The sequence below is a fragment of the Sceloporus occidentalis genome, unplaced genomic scaffold (assembly GCF_023333645.1).
Source record: "Sceloporus occidentalis isolate IW3139 unplaced genomic scaffold, rSceOcc1.0.p SCAF_7, whole genome shotgun sequence".
NCBI classification, from domain to species: Eukaryota; Metazoa; Chordata; class Lepidosauria; order Squamata; family Phrynosomatidae; genus Sceloporus; species Sceloporus occidentalis.
The window spans coordinates 11,301,038-11,319,613 of NW_028316987.1; positions in this window are offsets into that span (position 1 = coordinate 11,301,038).

An 18,576-nucleotide genomic window follows, 5' to 3' on the forward strand; every position below is an offset into this window, starting at 1 on the left:
AAGTAGGGGTTAGTGTCTGGTTAAAGTCAATGTTTCCAATCCTTACAGTGGAACTTCACACAGACCCTGCAAAACCCTCTTTCTCTCAATATTCATTACTGAAAGCCTGGGGATCTGGGATGTATTTTTATCATGCAGTACTCCAGGGATAAAACAGATTGGGAGCAAGAGGATTCTGCTGTGTTCTGCCTTCCCAAGAAGAGATTTATGGAAACTCAGGCTTAGGGAAACACCAAGAAGCATCCAGACAGATCCTGCATGTGCTTACTCAGATGTCAGTCCCGCTGTGTGTAGCGGGGCTTACTCCTAAGTAAGTGTGGGTAGGATTGCAGTTTCAAGGCATGAAGTACATAAGCCCCAAGCAGCTGCAATCTAGAGTAATTACCAAGTGCTGAGAGGCTTCTGAGGCTGTTATTAATGTGTAAGATTAGAGGGGATGAAACAAATTACTCTGTCCCATTAATACTGAATGTTCTCTTTGAACACACATTAACAGCACCACCAGTTCCCTCTCAGACACTTCATATTACAACTGTAATTTTTTTTAAAAAACCCTACTTTTCTTCTTTGCAGGATTCATTAAGTGCAGAATGAAGGGAGGGAAAGGAAGTGTCTGTGATTTGAACTTTTAAGCCATTCTCTCGCAGTTCTTATTGCTGCTGTTAAGGTCATGGGAGGGGGTGGCTGCTGGGAGATGGACAATCTTAGTTAGTTAAAGTGATGTAGAAAAACAAATCATACCCATGTCAACTTTCAAGGAATGCAAAGAAAACACATACAAATGCCCTTGATCCAGAGAATAGCAGGAGCAGCAGAAGGCTGTGTCTCAAGTGTGGGGGGTCTATGGACAAACACAGCCTTGCTCTCAAACTGTTTATTATCATTAGTATATTTAATTCTATCCTGCCTTTTCTCCTAGTCAGGATTCAAAGCAGCTTACATCAATTAAAAAAGACATTATTAAACATCGACAAGAGCTGCAAAAGTTAAAACAAGATTAAACAATAAAAAAATTCAAATTAAAACATACATTGTTAAAAACACACATGTACCAGCACAACAATTAGCAATACGCAGTGTATTGTGTGAGATGGGCCTTATATTCTCACTCATCACATGCCTGTTGTAATAGAAACGTCTTTACTTATCTGCAAAAAGAAACTAGGTAGGGTGTTTGTCTGGCTTCTCTGGGAAGGGAGCACCCACTGAAAAGGCCCTCTCCCATGTTCCCACCAAATGTATGTGTGAGACTGGTGGAACAGAGAGAAAGGACTCCCCAGCAGATCTCAAAGTATGGGCTGGTTCATAAGGGAGTACATAAGGTGATTTCTAAAGGCCTTTAAGGCAAGCATGGGCAACCTGTGGGTTTGGGGTGATGTGTGGCCTTTGGGTTGATCTCATACAGCTCCTTGGTTTTATTTGAGAAGCCCTTTTCACGTGATTAATTAGGTCTCTGCTAGAGATGTGAAAGTCTGTCTGCATTTTTGTGTTTCCTTCTTTTCCTTGTTTTATATCCTGTTGCAGGATCTCAGGGTCATTTTCTTTTGTTCCCATGTTCAAACTTGCACAATTGTTTTACAAGTTTCCTTTAATTTGTTCATTATTTTCATCATTTACCTAGTTTATCCACATTTCCCCATTGACTAAAGTGTGCTTATTTGTATTTTTTTTAAATATATATGTTATTTTAATTAATTTACATTTTAAAACATCAATATAGTTTTGTGTGCACTGTGTTTCTCAGCAACACCCTGCAAGGCTTACAAAAGTTGTAAGGCTTACATTGTGGAAACCGTACACAAATTTGTGGATGTTTGAGGTGAAGTTCATATTTTCCTGCAACATGTCTTGGGAAGTGCAGAAATCTTACTTCCATAGAGACTGTTGGGTCAAACTAAATCTCTTCCCAGTCTCTAGACTTTACCAGACAATCTGACCATTCATCAGACCTATAGATGCAGAAAGAGGAAGGAAAAAAAGGTGTTGAGGAGATAAAAAAAAGAGAGATCAGGATGGAGAGGGACTAGGAGAGAAAGAAAAAAGGTGAAAGGAAGAGGGAAAAGCTTTGAGCTTGTCTACATCTAGCTCCACAACATTTCCAAGGTTCAGCTTGCCCAAGGGCATGTGGAGGCTTTCATTGTGCTGTGATGAATTCACTCTAGTTTTAATAAGGAGCTGTTAAATCTATTTTGCGAATAGGATTCAGCACCTTGGATAAATCCCCTAAAGTCTAGAATGAAACCCAGAATGGTTTTTGGCCACTGGCCAGTGATGTCATGAGCGGGCTGCAAGGATGTGCCCTACACTGGGTCACCCTCCAGAAAAAAGGTGACACCAAGTCGGTCCCTTCTGGCTTACCGCGGTGGCAGAGGCCTCCTCACAAGGAGACCGTCACTGTCCTGGGTAAGGAGAGGTCTGAGTGGGCCCTTTTGGCCACCACTGGCTCACTGCAACATCCTTTGGACTGGGTGACACCAGGGGTGGGAATGCCACTGTCACTGGCTACCCCAAACCTGCCTCCTGTCAGCATGTGGCACCACTGAGAGATGATTCCCAGACGAACATCACAGTTGACATAAGAAAGTTTGTTCTCTCCTGCTCAAAGGTGCAGCACGTGACCATTGTGCATGGACCAACACATTAATCTGTGTACAACCACTTGCCTCCTGGCAGCAGCCTTTTCTGCATCTGCCAAGCGAGGCAGACATATGGAAATCTGTTTCTATTATGGATTTAAAGGTGGAGAAAATATTCACAACTTTTTTGTTTACAGGTCATAAACAACCCAGTTGGGAAACGCTGTTGAGAAGAAGAATAGAACAGTAAGACTTTTCCAGCATCCAGACATTCCAAAGTGCTGCAGAGGGATTAGGCTTCCTATGCAGAAAACACATTTTTCTCTGCAAAATCAACATGTTTTTCTCCATCCAGTAATTCCTCTGCAACACTTTAGGATGTTCAAATACAGATGGTGTGGACATTTGTGGGAGGCTATGGAGCTGCATGAGCTCCCTAGAAGATCTTGGAGGGCCTGAATAAAATGCTTCCCAAGATGCTTTAGGGGTATGGGAGAATCTTTGCCATGCTTTCAAGCACGTGGGTCATTTTAGATCCTGTTGAGGCCTTATTTAAAAACAGAAGTGACTGGAAGTCACTTCTGGTTTATTTCCTGTTTTTAAAAGCTCCCAAATAGCCCAGGGTGAGACCAAATATGTGGGAAAATTGCCCCCCAGACCTCCTAGAAAGCACACGGGGACCAAACAATTAGAAAATGTTTCCTCTTCCTTTTTCGTACCCATGGGAGCCCTGAAGGTGTATATGCCTCCCATGATCCGCACTTTTCCCATCTCTGAAATACAGAAAAATATTTGTGAAGAAATATTTGTTTCCCCTTCACCGCAATTATATGCCCTTGCATGCAAGGACAATGTCATGAAGGATAAACAATTTTACTGTAGATTGCATTCACTGGATCAAGGCGATTGTGGTTACCTGTTTTCTCTCATTGCAAGTGGCTGTATCACTACACTAGTAATTTAGGGGGTCTCCAAATCTTCATGATTCCACACAGCTTTTAGCATTTTGATAAAATACGGTAGCTATTTTAAAAAAAAAATACCCACCACAAAAATATAATTTTTAACTGGAAAAGATCAAACAGTAGCTGAAGAATAGTTATATGGGCACTTATAGGCAAAAAGTCACACCATTGAAAAAACGTATGGCATCCATCAAAACATTTTTCCATGGGGAGAACTGCAATCTTCTTTTACTAATTTTGCTGGACTTTAAAAAAAGAAACAAACAACCAAACAGCTGACACCATCCATCAAAGGTCTTGAAAATAGAACAGTTTTTTTAAAAAATACATGCTGTAGCAATAGCTGGATATCCATTTTGCTGGAATGTTTCACTTCTACCCATCACAGTTATCAGATGAAATGCTTATGGATTTATGGATCAATAGTATAAATACTTGGATAAGTAGTAAGACATGAGATTATAGAAGACACATCAACATGTAAGGTATAGAATAGAATAATGGGATTATGTTCTTTGGGGTTTTGTGTTTCAAAAGCAAAAGCAATTTTAGTTTTAGACCCAAATTTGAAAACAAACTTATTCAGGTTCCAAAAGTGTATTGTTTTCTTTCCATCTGTCAGAACCAGAAATACAAACCTGCAAGGGAAAAGATGGGGGTGAGGTGGAGCAGTTTGCATGATGCTTTCGTTATTTCTTCTGCCATGGAAGTGGTTTAACTTTTGTGATCAGGGCAATACCTGAACAGTTCAAATTGATCATATTGACTTTTCTACAGCTCAGCCCCCCTCATCCAGATGGGTTGGACCACAACTGTCATCATCCCCTTAAAGAGGTCCAGAAGACACTGGTGGCTGGGGATCATGGGAATTGTAGTCCAACATATCTCAGGCTGTGATGTTGGAAGAAGCTGTGTTATGTACTTGTTCTAGCATTCTAATAACATTATGCTGGAACTTGAGTTCTGCGTTGAATGTGGCTGAAATCAGAGCTTGGAAACATTAGTATTAGTGCTGATTCATTGGCATTAAATAATTAAAGAGAAAATAGTTGATGTTAAAACATTAAGAGAAATTTACACCATTGATTTGTTAATTAGTCCATTAATCCATTAAATCAATAAATTAAAAAATCATTTAGAAATCTTTACAAATGCTGAAAAATGGACCAGTCCCTCCAAATTTAGCCAATTAATTTCAAAACCCCAAACAATTTTTAATTTACTTTAAATAATAAATAAATACAGTATCAGAAAATGTCAAACACTGCTCAAAAATAATGTTGCTACCATGTCATCTAATATGACTAAATCTTAAACTCTGGTTGAAAACTCAACGAATTAGGGTCAACAAATTAATGTTAATGAATTGTTCCTAAGCTCTGGTTGAAATGTGGCCTGTAACAGTTTTGCTGATCCTTTGATATCTACATGTTCCTTCTACCTGTTTTCATTAATGCAAGACAGAAATTGTCAGATCACCTCTTTTGATACTGTCTGTGATCTCCAAAGAACTGAAACCCACCTTACAGGTAGTGGGAATCGCCATGACTGAGATCCACCACCTTCCAGTTCACATATTGTGCTGTTCCCTTGAGTTGACCTTCTTGTGAGTGAAGAAAGAATCAAGAAGAAATGCTTAAAATGGCCCTAGCAGATATAGAAGGCCAATGGAAAGCATCACCCAATCTGATGTTTCCTACTGTCCAGCTTTGCATCACCTTTATACACCAATGTGCCACATCGAAGGGTTGTTTTGTCAAGACTTTTTCAACCACTGGAAGAAGTAAGCATGGAGGACCTTAAGGAGATATGTTGGGCTTGTGCAGATATTTCTACTCACGCCAGACCTTGAGGGTGTTAACATTGGAACTGTGGGCAAAGGTTTCATCTATGACATACCATCCAAGACTGCAGATGTAACCAGGATTTTAACCTGTATTCCTTATGTGCCTACCCAGTTCCTACTAGGGGGAACTACACCCTGCCAGGTTTCTAGACCATATGATGCTCTGCTCTGGCCCAAGAGGGTTGAGAGCTAGAGATTGCACCTGCCTGCCAAACTCTCAAGTGCCCTTTGTTGAGAGACCTTTTCCTCCAGAGCTTTAAAGTCTGGTGTTTCAGGGCAGGGCTTTGTGTGGGTGGACAATTTTGCACGTCCTACCTACTTTGTAGCAACCTTCTCCCCTTGTTCTTCAAGAGGTTTCTTCTTCTGTCTCCTTACCAATAAAAGCCGAAACGCCTTCCTTTAAAGAAAGAGAATGCACCGCAACAGCCTACCATCAAACTAAAGGGAAATTGGTCACCATCTGTTTCAGTTGAGGATCCAGAAGTCAGCTGACCTTCCACTGTGATCGTGTATCGAGGGAACATAGGATGAGACGAAAGAAAGAAAGAAAAACCCTAATGTACATGCTCTCTTTCTCTGTTGATAAGCAGCCTTATGCCTTGAGCTCTTCAAACTCAGTACCTCTTCTCTACATTCCCAGTATGCAGTAAGACTCCTTCGTCGCAGTGCTGACAGCTCATGTGAGCTGCATGCAGAGAAAATATTGAGAAACCAAAATGGTCACTGAAAACTATACACACGCACAAATGGAAAATGAAATTAAAAAAAGAATACCCTGAGAATTAATAGTTTTCCCTGTTTTTTTTCAATGTTATTTAACTTTTTCCCATGAAAGAGACAAATAAACAAAAAATTTACACAGGTTTTATTATGGCTTACTGTTCTTTGTGTGTTTGACTGTCCCTCTTCTGCACACATAAACAGTTGACTTAGGCTGCTCAGAACTGGCTCACAGCATTTTGGTGCCTGTAGTGAAAAATCCTAAATAGCACCTTTTTTCTACTCATTAATATTGGCATGGATCTGAACTAGACAGCCATGAAGACAAGGAACCCTCCTGTCCATAGAAATGGACAGGATGCATTGGATGAAAACCCTGCTAGAAGGTGAAGTAATTCCTGTTCTAGAGGATTCTGTTCCAAACCCTCTGGAACAGAGAAGAAAGAATCAGCTTAAATTACCTCCCTTCTATCAGGGGCTAAATCCTCTGGGGCAGATTTAGGGCAGGGCAAAAGGCAAAGGGGGGAACTGATGACATTTCCTTCTCTACTTCTGCTGTCAAAAGTATCCGAAAGGGACTCCACTCAAGGGACCCACTTGCTAGTGGGAATTAACTCATAATGATCTCTGGAAAATATGAAGTGTGCAAAGCTAGAAAAGGTGCACACTTCTGTGGCATCTAGAAATTTTTACCTGCAAATTTTAAAAAAATCAGTTTAGTTTTGCCCATAAAGCCTATTTCCTCTGTGATGTGCATTGTGTCTTTAGCCACTCCAGTTTGTAGATGGCATGCTGTGTTTGACAACATTATGGTTTAATTCCAGTTGGTCATCACCCCTTTTGAGATTTCCCTTGGTCTAACCGGCAGCAACTGGCAGCAACACTATATACCAATTCTAAGACCTACAGAGAGACAGACATCCTGTTCCTCTTAAGTTTTGCAGAGATATAAGCAGGAAGCACCTATGAATGATTTGGAAATCAGAGGGGAAAGGAGTCTCCACTGTTTGGGAAAGCAGAGGTGTAGTGGAAGATAAATATCTTCAAGTACTGGAAGTGCAGGGGAGCTCATCATGACAGATCCTCTCATAGAGATGCTTCCAAAAAAGGGTTCAAGAATGCAAGAATCACTCCTAATCTACATCAACAAACCAGTCCCAGATGTAGCTCGCTCCCAACTACATGTCCATAGGATAGATTGCAGATAGCCTTTATTGTTCCTAGAAGGGCTCAACTACAATAGCTGTCTTAATTTGTATTGGTGCTTGATCATTTAGTTCCCTTCTGATTGATATTTCCTAAGGAAGCTCAACTACACAGGAATCTTTGGTTGTCCAATTTTGCCAGATAATGGGGTTGGGGTGTTGTCCAATTTTGGTTGTCCAGTTTTGCCAGATAACAGATCCACGGCCTAGTCTTCAGGGGGACTAGAGCCCCATGCTCCCCATATTCCAGGGTCCATGGCTTTACAAGTGCAGCAGGGAATTGCTCAGAGTGTGATCCATCCTGTTTCCATGCTGAGGACTGCATTTAAACCCAGAGAGGGAGGACATAATCTAGGACAGTGGGAGGGCATCATTCTCCATATTAATCAATTTCAGCACCTCACCCTACAAATCCTGGTCCCATTACATATTGGGAAGATGAAATCATGTGATTTATTTATCCAAGGGACATGTGCAGAGGGGCCTGGCTCTTCACACTTGGAAAATAAGAGAGATTAAAGGATGACATGCAAAAAGTCAACAGGAAGGAGGTAGAAGAGGAAGTTGCTTGAGAAACAAGCTATAAAGAATCCACTTGTAACATGCCCAAAAGTAAAGGTGTATTTTTAATGCGGATAAAGGCCTTGGTGTTGATCAGTCTCATATTTAGAAAAACCGCAAATTTTGTAATCCAGCCATTAAGGACTAGCATTTTTCTGCTGAATTCCTAACACCAACCAAGCATATCCTGGCTTGCAAACAGCCACTCATTGGGTTCTAAAAGCTTGTGTGGTATTTGAATGACTTCCAATCCAAATTTAGCCACAACAGTATCCCAGCTGTCCAAAACTGAGGTTTCCTATTTAAAACAGACATTCTTCACAGGTCCAAAATGGAAAGTCCAAATGCCAGGCATCATTTCAGTTTATAGGCCACTATCGATATAACTATTATACACACACATACATACAACCACTACTGTTATATATCTATATTATATAATAAAACTATAATATTAAGAGAAAATATATTTTAGAAAAAGTATTTATGCCTGTCATGAAAATCAGTTTTAAAAAATCTGGCAGGTTCCTAAGACATCAGTATTGCCTGAAAGACAGAAAATGCCTCATCTGGCAATACTAAAATATTGGGAGTCTTGCTGGCATATGTCCTGTTGCTGTTTTTTTTAAAGTCTGCTCAACAATTAACCTTTCCATGTTGATTTCTGTTCTCCATTCCATTTTTAATATAGCACTTGGCACGGTGATAACAGGCTTTTAAAAGCCAATTTGGGACCTATTTGTAATACATCAACTGCAATTCCCTTTGCTACTGTCTCATTGCTGACTGGCAAATATAGTGTTCCACAAGGAAGCGGTCCTGGAGAGTGCGATAGGTCTCATTAAAAAGTTCTAGTTATTCTTTTGGATCAGCATTAAGCAGCTAGGAATTGATAGAGGGCCTAAGATAGGGGTAGGCAACCTGAGGCCCGCGGGCCGAATGCGGCCCGGCAAGGCCTTGGGACCGGCCTCCGCCCAGTCCTGCTGCCAATTGCCGCCGGAGCCTTTGGCCTCTCGCGTGAGGGTGTGGGGCCTTTGGCGTATCAGGAGGAGGCGGGCAAGGGGGGGGCAAGCAGCAGGCAAGGGGGGCAAGCGGCAGGCAAGGGGGGCAATTGTCTATAGAAGCCTCAGAAACATGCATTTATATTAACATTTTTTAAAAAATCAGCCAATTTTTTAGCGTGTCCTCCATTTTTTTAAAAGTGTCCTCCATTTGAAAATTTTGTCCTACATTAGTCCTGGTTTATTTATTTATTTATTTAATTTGTTAAAAAATTATTTAATTATTTATTTTTTGGCTTCGGCCCCCCCAGTTGTCTGAGGGACAGCAACCCGGGCCCCGGCTCAAAAAGGTTGCCTACCCCTGGCCTAAGAGCTCCATCTCTTAGGTTCACCTACAGGTTTTAGTACTGGGCTCCAATAGGTCCTCTCAAAATACTAGGGGTATTACCTGAGTTTATCTGCTGAAATTAAGAGGGGGCAAAATTCAGGACAGATACATTTCTTCATAATAGACAATTAATGTGTGGTACTCTCTGCCATAAGATATATTGATAGCCATGTATCAGAATGGCCATGTATCACCTCCCCCACTAGTGGTAGTAGGCCTATGCATATAAATGCTGGAAAAAACATGAAGGATGCAGTTGCTCTCCTGCCTTGCTGGCAGACTTCCCAGAGGCATTGGACTGGCCAGTGTGAACAGAATAGTGGACTAGATAGGTCCCTGGTCTGATCCTCCAGGATCCTTGTAATGTATGTATGCACATATTTAAAAGTCTGAATCTTTTTATTTTAAGATTATAGATGGGGAAGGAGTCAGTGTCATATAGGGTTTTGAATGCTGGATTATGATTCTGGAGACCAGGATTCGAATCCATATTCTGCCATGGAAGTCCACTGGGTGACCTTGGGCAAGGCACACTCTCTCAGCCTCAGAGGAAGGCAAAGTCAACCCCCCTCTCAACAAATCTTGCCAAGAAACTACATGGACCTTGCTGACTCCTCTCCCTCCTGATAGACGAGGGTTTCTGGATGCTGTTTAGGAAGTGTCTTGTCACAGCTCAATTTTCTCCCAGATCAGTTATCATTGTAGTTTCTCCAAAGGGATGAGGGAATTAGCCAGAGCTAGGAAAGATAAGGCATAGGATATGAAAGTACTGACAAAATTCCGAACTCCCTTTGGTTGGATTCCATACCATCCAACTGTCCCAATTTGTGATGGACTGTCCCAGTTAATCCTCTGTCATCGCAGTTTCAACTGCTTTTAAAATGTCCCTTGCTTGAATTGCAAAGTGAGTCCAAAGTAGAAAAGCAGTTTGCACTCAGTTAACTCAGCAGAGAGAAGGCAAGTCAGACTAGGGCCAGAATCGTGTCCTTCCCGGTTTGCAAAAGCAAATTGCTGCAGCTTCTCCAGCTTGTGTTTTCTTCTTTATTAGTAACTTTTGCCATTTTGCCTACCCTCTGATGCTCTTGTCCACATATGTCCTGTTTTTCATCGGTGAAATGTTGGAGGGCATAGGGTTCACTTTGGGGGACTGCTCTCTAATGGGGGCTGGGGCTAGGGTGGAGTGAAAAATACCCCAATTTATCATGGGGAACAGCCACCACAAGATTCTGCTTCTCCTTCCTTGGCAGAGGAAGTCTCATCAGGGCTGAGGTCTCACATCTGACAGCTGCCTCCTTACTCATCTGTTTTCCTAGATCCATCCACTTTTGCTGAGTTCAGGAGATGGAGGTCAGAGAAACAATACACTGTAATTCCCCTTTCAGGTAAGAGCACGTAATCCTACCTCATCCCCCGAAATGAATAGAACAGTAACAGCTGTTCAGCTTGGATGCACAGGAGAATGAGGTCACAATCAGGGCCCCCAGCATCACATTACAGCCTTGAAATCAGATAAATATGGTGAAATAGACTGGGCTGGAAGAACAGAGTGTTGTGTGGTGTCCTGCTCTGCTGTTGAAAGCAGTTTGTGATATGCTCAAATTGCACAAGCAATGCATCTGTTTGCATTGTTCCTAATTAGGGATACTTCCTCCTTTTGGGGGCTGTTCTTGGCTCCTAGTGAAGCACTGAACTTATTTTGTTCAGTTATTTTGAGGATGCAATTTCTAGTGGGCTTTTTTTTTTTTTTTTTTTTTTTTTGGCATGCACATGCATATATTTCAGGTTTCAATTCCTTCTTGGGTTTCTTAAATGTGCTTCCCCCAACCTACTGCCCCCAGATGTGTTGGACTGCAACTTCCATGCATTCTATCTGGGATGTTTCGGAGACCTCAAATCCCATGGGCCCAGAAACAGATGAGAGAGGAAAGGCTGAATCCCTTTCTGAGTCTCTGGCTAATGTGGCTCTGAGCACCCTCCCCATGACCTGGCAAAATTGGACCACCAAGATTCCTATACAGGGGAAGCTCCTTGGGAATGATAAATCAGAAAGGTCCTAAAGGATCATTATTTTGCTATTGCTTTCATGGTACTCAAATCATTACCACCTTCAGCTGAATGGTGATGATGTTGATAATTATGATGATGACAACAATGGTTATATGTTTGCTAAAAACATTCCTGCAAGTAGTGAAAAGTAATAACGTCTGCTAGTAGTTGGTCCCCACCACCTAAGAAACAGCTCAACGGTCCCTGTGGCCCATTTACACTACACAGTTACAGCACAATATTCTACTTTAACAACCATGGCTATATTGTATGGAATCCTGGGATTTGTAGTTTGGTGCGGTACTAGAGCTATTCAGCTGGAAGTTCTAAATACCCCTCTCTAAATTCCAGATCCCAGGATTCCATTGGATGGAACCATGGTTGTTAAAGTGGAATATTAATACTATAATTGCATAGTGTGAATGACCCCCATCTAATCCGATGGAGCTGGAGGGCTCATGATTGAGTTCAAGGAGCCTAAACCCTAAGTAAGTGGGAACAAGATCATAGCCCAAACCTCTAGAAATAAGGAGGGCTAGACACTAAGTGGAAAGAAAGGTTATATACAATCAGCCCTCCTTACCTGCAGGCTCTGGATGTGAGGATTTAAACAACCATGGATTCAGAAGTACCAAATGAACAAGATGTGAGTCTGAAGAGAGACTGAGGATCTGTGAAATGGCAGGAATGCAAGCATAGTGCTTGGTGCAAATCCATGGCTCCCATCATTTTACAGATCCACATGCTCTCTCCAATCTCACATCTCTCTCCAACCTTATGTCACTCTATTTTACATAAGGGATCTGATCACCCATAGAATTTGGTATTCATGAATCTACCCTGCAAATACAGAGAGCTGGCTGTATAAATATATTATTACCATCTACACTCCTTACAGAAGATAAAGTCATATGACTCTCCAGATCCTGTCAGACTGCAACTCCCATCAGCCTCATCCAATATAGCCAATGGTGAAGAATGCTAAGAGGTGCAGTTCATCAAGATTGGAGAGCTACCATTATTTCCACCCAATTTAAAAGCAGAACTAAGGGCATCTTTGGATGAGGGGAGTTCACAGGGAATACACACCTGTCTGCATTATGGTCAAATCTGGGTTGGGGCCCTGAAGGTTCTTTTTGGCAAGATATATGTCCAATAGAGGCTGAGCCCTAGTGGCACAGTGGTTAAATGCCTGTACTGCAGCCACTCACAAGCCAGGGCTTAGGCTCAACGGAGGCTTTCATCTTTCCAAAGTCGCTAAAACGAGTACTCATCTTGTTGGGGGCAATTAGCTTACAGCTGTAAACTACTTAGAGACTCTGTAGGTGGTATGAAGCGGTATATAAATGAAGCTGCTATTGCTATGGCCTGATACAGACAGGCCAAAATAAAACTGCTTCGAGTCACTTTGCAAGTATGCTATTTAAATGATACATGCGTCCTAAGAGTCCAGAAACCACACCAAAGCCACGCTCCAGTCCTAAGGACTGGAGTGCAGCTTTGGTGCAGTTTCCAGACTCTTAGGACGCATGCATCATTGAAACACCATACCTCCAAAGTGACCTGAAGCAGCTTTATTTTGGCCTGTCTGTATAAGGTCTATAATTCACTTGAGCATTTGAGCCTGCAAACTTCATGGTCATACAGGGTCCTCCTTCTGCCGTTGTACAAAAGTATCACATATTTTAAAATTGGCAACAGAGAAATGAGCAACTGTAACCATCATATGGAGTTGAGACTCTTGACATCAGCTCTAAATTCCAGTTCTCATTTACTAGTGGACCAATTCCGAGCATGTGATTTTAAATCATATTTAGGTTGCTTCTTTAAAGAAGGCTAGTGGGTGCCTTTCCACACTAACCTATGTGTTGTTGATGCATGCCTTCAAGTCACTTTTGACTTATGGCAACCCTAATGGCTAATTCGTGGCTAAAAGTCAGTATCAAGCTGAGATTCTCCATTTGGTCTCCAGGCCTCTGTGTTACCCTCAGTTTTTGTTGGCAAAGACCCCCTATCATGGGGGTTCTTGACAAGATATGGTTATGGGGGGTTGCCTTCCTCTGAGAATGAGAGAGTGTGACTTGCTTAAGTTCACCCAGTGGGTTTCCTTGGCTGAGCAGGGATTCAAAACCTAGTCTCCAGAGTCATAGTCCAATGCACAAACCACCACACCACACCACACCGGCTACCGAGTAGCAGTTTGCATTGTCTTCATACAACTCCATGAACGAGGCAAAAGATTTCTTGTTAAGAAGTCTAACCTGGTAGCATTTTTAAAGTATTTCCCTATAGACCTAAGAGAAATGCTTCAAGAGTTTACATTTTTTTTGGACTAAAATTCCCAAAGTTCTCAGGACATGTAGGTTAAGGGATTCTGGGAGCCATCATTCCAATTTTTCTTTTTCTTTTTTCTTTTGCTAAACTCTATCCATGAGCAAGTCTGATGGAATTCACTGGGGCCTCTGAGTAGGCATGTATAGTAATGGCTGTACTGGTAAAAGCCATGCCTGCTTTGACCCTGAAACATAATGCTTCCTAAGTCAGTTCGGGACAGGTTGTTGGGGAAAAAAACAAAACCTAATACAGAAAGCAGACAGAGTATAATCTTTAGCAATGAGTAATATAGAGGGATAGGAAGGGTGAGTTCAGGCAGTGTGAGAATAGAGATGTTGAAACATGTACATGAGTGGATTACACTAGACTGTCTCTAGCCTGATTTATTAAATGCTGGAACAAAGTTCAAGTGTATTTTAGAAAACAGTCTAAATGTTATTCAAGGACATCTATAGTCCTAGGAATCCTATTGCCCTGGTTTCTGGCTGCTTTGAAAAACATTTGGGGTATGGAGAAAGTCCTGAGCACAGTGTATTGGAAATAGGCTCTGATAAAAAATGGATCTGATAAAAAATGAAGGTTAGGTAGATTATGAGATATAAAGAGGATGATTAATTTATCCCTTTCTGGATCTGGAGGGGTATGAGAAGAATAAATGTATTTATTATTTGTTGTCATATTAAGAGGGCAAATTCTTGTTAAGAATAAGAACCATGAATTATCTGCATTTTGTACTGCTGATTATTTGATTTACAAATACGTAAACACAACTAATGCATTGCCAGTATTATTTTGACAATTACAAACCTTAAACAAAGAGGGAGAGATGAATGAATTGAATGAACTGAAAATGCCAGTCTTTTTATCATTGCTATTTACATTTATAATCTGTCATCATGTAACTACAAAAATAAAAACATATGTTCTAAAACAAGCCCAAGCCATGCAGAAAGTATTCAGTAAAGATCAGAGGATGAGGGGATTGCAATGCAAATTTACATTTTCACATTTTCAAACCTATGCATGAATCAACACCCAGTAATCCTTTGAAATTAGCAGTTCCCCATATTTTGCAACAGAGTTCCCTTCTAGAATAATACAAAAAATATATATGCTAATATGGGGTAGGGGGGAGTGCACAGAAAACAGTGAAATATACTTTGTTTTAGGGGTTGCTTGCAAGAAAAATGTGCGTAAAGTGCTCCAAACACACACATTAGAAAAAAATAGATGTAAAAAGTTATTGAAAACTTGGGTTGAAATACCTTAAGAATTTGGAATGGACTAGGTTTAAGATTGTCAAATTTCTCAGTTTGGGATGCACTACACTTAAAAAAGGTTATAATGAAATGAGCTGACCCTCCAACCTTCCTGGTTTAGTAGGTACAGTCCTGATTAATCCTATATTGTCCTATTTTTTCACCTGCTTTTAAAATGTCCCATTATCTCTCTGTTCTTACTACTTCCTTGCTTCATCCTCAGATTACTTGAATGGCTTCAAACTGAATTCAAAATACAAACGTGGCAGGCACTCAATTAGCTCATCCTAGGGAAGAGAAGGGGAATGCGGGACTCTTGAATGAATGAATGAATTAATGAATGGGTTTATTTAGGTCACAACCAGAATAGGATGGAAATTTGCTTTCCTAGCAGGTTCAGACTAGACGCAGCATGGTTTAGTGATTTGAGTGTTGGACTAAGACTCTGGAGACCAGGGTTCAATTCCCAGCTGGCACCCCTCAGAAAGGTTGAGTGTTGGACTGCAACTGCACAGACTAGAGATCGATTTCTGGCTTGGTCATGAAACTCACTGGGTGACCTTGGGCAAGTCCCATGCTCTCAGCCTCAGGGGAAAGCAATGGCAAACCTCCTTTGAACAAATCTTGCAAACAAAACCCCATGATAGGGCTGCCAAATCAGAAATGACTTGAAGGCATGCAACAATAACAACAGCAACTCCTGTCCAAGTACTAACTAGGCCTGCACCTGCTTAGTTTCCATGATCAGTTGAGATCTGGGGACTTCAGGGTAGGGAAGCTTTAGCTAGACATTGTTCCTACTTTGTTCATAACAGGAAACAATATGCCAGCATGAGGTCAGAATGGTGCTACTGCAGATAAATATTGTGGAACCCTTTTTGACTGAAGAGTGGGGTAAATATAAATATAAATATTGAAATAAATAATAAAAATTGATAGATGATAAATATGATTCCTACACTCTCTAGGACAGGTACTCTCCATACATTGGATTACAGCTCTCTTCACCATCAGCTGGCACAACTAGGAGTGACTGGGGATGACAGGGGTGGTTGTACAGGTCAGGGAGTGCAGCTGTAAGCATTTTGGAATTTGCAGAAGCAATGGGCATGACCCTGAGCTGTACTAAGCTGGGGGTAATTCAGGAAAACAGCTGTAAACCTTTGAGCACTGCAAGAGCCTTTGCATCATGGAGCAGAAGAGTTGCTTTCCATCTGCTTGCGTTATTATTTCCTGTGATGTGATCCAGTTGAATCATCTCACTGCCTCACGTGTGACTGATTAAAAGAAACCAGAAATATAAAGTTTTGCCTGGTGTCTAAACTGGCTTCTTGTTTTTTGTCCCTTACCAAAACAGATTCACAAACCAACAGCAAACCTGTCCAGCTCTGCACTGTTGGGTGGGATCTGTCTTGTATAGAAACATCTGTTCTTATAGTGTAACAAAAAATGCCTGCCAGCTGAAAGTGTCCACTCCTTTTGTATGAATGGATTGTCTGCATTCCCTCCAACTGTCCCAATCTGGAGAGGAGAAAGCAGAATCTTGCTATTCCCTGTAGACTCAGGCAAAAGCAAACTGCTGCAGACTTTCCTTCCATGTATGTTCTTATTTATAACTTTTGCCATCATGACTACACACTGATGCTGCTTGGCCACATGTGTCTTTCACCTGTGAAATTTTGGATGATTGGGGTGGAGTTATGTGATGGTACATCAGAGGCGGGGCAAATTGATGGCCTTGTCCCTATTTATATGATAATTTTTTTCCACTTTGAATAATATCTCAATAGGGTCTAAACATTCTAAAGTCACCACATCCTTTCTGATCTTTGAAGCTAAGCAGGATATCTCCTGGTTATTACTCGGACAGGAGACCACCTTTCCTGGAAACTTGCCAGGGAAAAACAGCCAATGGCTTCAGGGACCACTACTTTGAGTAGCACGGCTACATATCACAGCATAATGTTGTAGGCTGCTCTAGAAATCCTCACCTTCACTGCCATTTTCTTAGCCTGATTCCCTGCGAGCCATGTGAATACATAGTTAACATTTACCCCCTGGGGCAACCCTAACAATAATGAAACATTCAGTTTCTCTGACCATGTGCAGAGTGTTTTCTTATCCCTATTGAAGAACTGTAGTCTGTTCCCCTTGGTTGGGGTTACAGTAGGCTTGGCCCTCAGTATACTTGAATCTCCCAATATCCCTTGGATGACCAAAATACACTGGTCTGTTCATGAGTCATGAGGAGGAGGGGGGAGAATTTGACAGTGAGATGTCTGAAGTTCTAACTTCCTTTTATGAACAGAAAACAAGAACCCCTGCATTATATTTCACAACTCATTTAGTGTATTTGGACAGCTCATCCGAAGGGGAGACACTACAGAGTCTGCTGCATTCTGAGTTATTGTCATCAGAGGCTAACAATTCATACAAGGCACCCAAAGACTTCAGAGTTCAGGTAAGCCAAATACATTATCTAGGGAAAAAGGCAAATCCTTTCAGTTCCTTCCAGTGCTGGGGCTTGGGACGTTGTGTGATTGAGGTATTGTTGCCTTGGGTGTACAGTAACCAACTTTCCCTTCACCTAGAAGCCTCCAGAAGGTTTGGACAGTAACTCCCATCAACCACAACCAAACATGGCCTGTGGTCAGGGTGATGGAAAGTATTTGGAGGATGTAAAGTTGTGAAAAGCTCATTCGTACATTATTTTTCCCCACTCTTATATCTGGTTGAAGAGGTTTAGTTCATTCTTGAGGAGGAGGAAAAAAGGTTGTGATTTTTGTTATTGCTGTTGCTGCTTTAAAAGGCATTGTGCACTATGGCATAGTGGTTTGAGTGTTGGACTACCACTCTGGAGACCAGGGTTCAGTTCCCAGCTTGACCATGGAAACCCACTGGATGACCTTGGACAAGTCACACTCTCTCAGCTTCAGAGATGGCAATGGCAACCCTCCGATGCTTGCCAAGAAAACCCCATGCTAGGGTTGTCTTAGGGTTGCCATAAGTCGGAAGTGACTTGAAGGCACACAACAAGAACAACAAACACTATGAAAACTATACCTTGCAAAACTTATCTACCAGGCACAATGGTGGGTTGAGCATCAAGGGTAAAGGATCCTATCCTTCCCAGTAGGCTCTGGCAAAAGCAAACTGCTGCAGTCTCTTCTAGCTTGTGTTTTCTTCTTCATTAATAACTTTTGCCATCTTGCCATCATACTGTGATGTTGCTTGACTGCATGTCTCCAGGGTTTTCATCTTTGAAATATCTACTAATGAATATGGAAGTGTGGAGCCAAGCTTAGCAATATTGCGTTGGTTGGACTGAAACTCCCAGTGACCATGCTGGTGGTCAGGGAATTCTGACGGTGGTATTCCAGAAAATTCACTTTTGCTAGCACTGTAGAAATAATGCAGTTTGATACTACTTTGAGTGCTGTAGTTCCATCCTGTGGAATCTTGGGATTGGTAGTTTTACAAGGTCTTTAGCTTTCTTTGCCCAAGAGTGCTGGTGCCTCACAAAGTTACCACCCCCCTGACTCTTTGGATGGAGCCGTGGCAGTTAACATGGTGTTAAAGTGCACTATTTCTACAGTGTAGATACACTCTCAGAAGCTGAATCTCTGGGAACAAAATAGAGAAATGTTCTTTGTACTTTTCAAAAGGACTGCAGAA